Below are 671 nucleotides of genomic sequence, written 5' to 3' on the forward strand. Positions count from 1 at the left end.
TGATCCTGTTCATCTTCTGGAGCATTTTAAAGAGGATTTTTCTCACGATCGGTTCTGCTGTCGTAAACCCGAACCCTCCGGACCGGATGTCATGTAGAACACTGAACTGAACGTGAGCGGGTTTCAATCATTTGAAGACAATTTTAGCATTTTGTATTTGTAGTCATCACCTGTGTTTGAATGTAAATGTTTTAGAAGCTCGTGTGGTGGTGAAGCTCCAGCTGTGTGGAGCAGTGATGGAGGAGGGTCTCGTTACAGACTCTGAGTGTTTGCACTTGGATCCTCTTTTCTTCATGTTCTGATGAACTTTTTTCACATGTTCTTCATCTGTTTCCAGTATGAGTTGGTTGTGCTTTTAATCTACCACTATTTTACACCAATATATTTTTTATACCACTGCATTTTTACTTGACTGTTATTGTGTTTTAATGTGTCTGTAATGTATTAATTAGTTTTAAGTCCTTTTAATCCGGGGCCTTTCAGAGTTAAGTAGTTTTAGATATCATTTCTCGAGCTGTTCTTCAGTGTGTCACTTGCAGTTTGCCCCTTTTAAATTGTTGTGATCAGTTTTAGGGCCATTTGTATTTTAAGTGTTGTGTTTTCCAGCTCTGAGTTACTAAAACTTCTGTTGGTTGTGTTCCTTTATTCCGATCAAATAAACCTTTGAAATC

General features: G+C 38.0%; 1 long non-coding RNA gene across 1 annotated transcript; it reads left to right on the forward strand.

Moving 5' to 3' along the window:
- Nucleotides 1-6: 6 nt before the first annotated feature.
- On the forward strand, nucleotides 7-399 carry LOC118598551. The gene is made up of 2 exons (XR_004947610.1): nucleotides 7-112; nucleotides 196-399. It is a non-coding gene; the product is annotated as an uncharacterized LOC118598551 (long non-coding RNA).
- The last annotated feature ends 272 nt before the right edge of the window (nucleotides 400-671 follow it).

Source organism: Oryzias melastigma, unplaced genomic scaffold, assembly GCF_002922805.2.
Source record: "Oryzias melastigma strain HK-1 unplaced genomic scaffold, ASM292280v2 sc02488, whole genome shotgun sequence".
In the NCBI taxonomy this organism is placed as follows: Eukaryota; Metazoa; Chordata; class Actinopteri; order Beloniformes; family Adrianichthyidae; genus Oryzias; species Oryzias melastigma.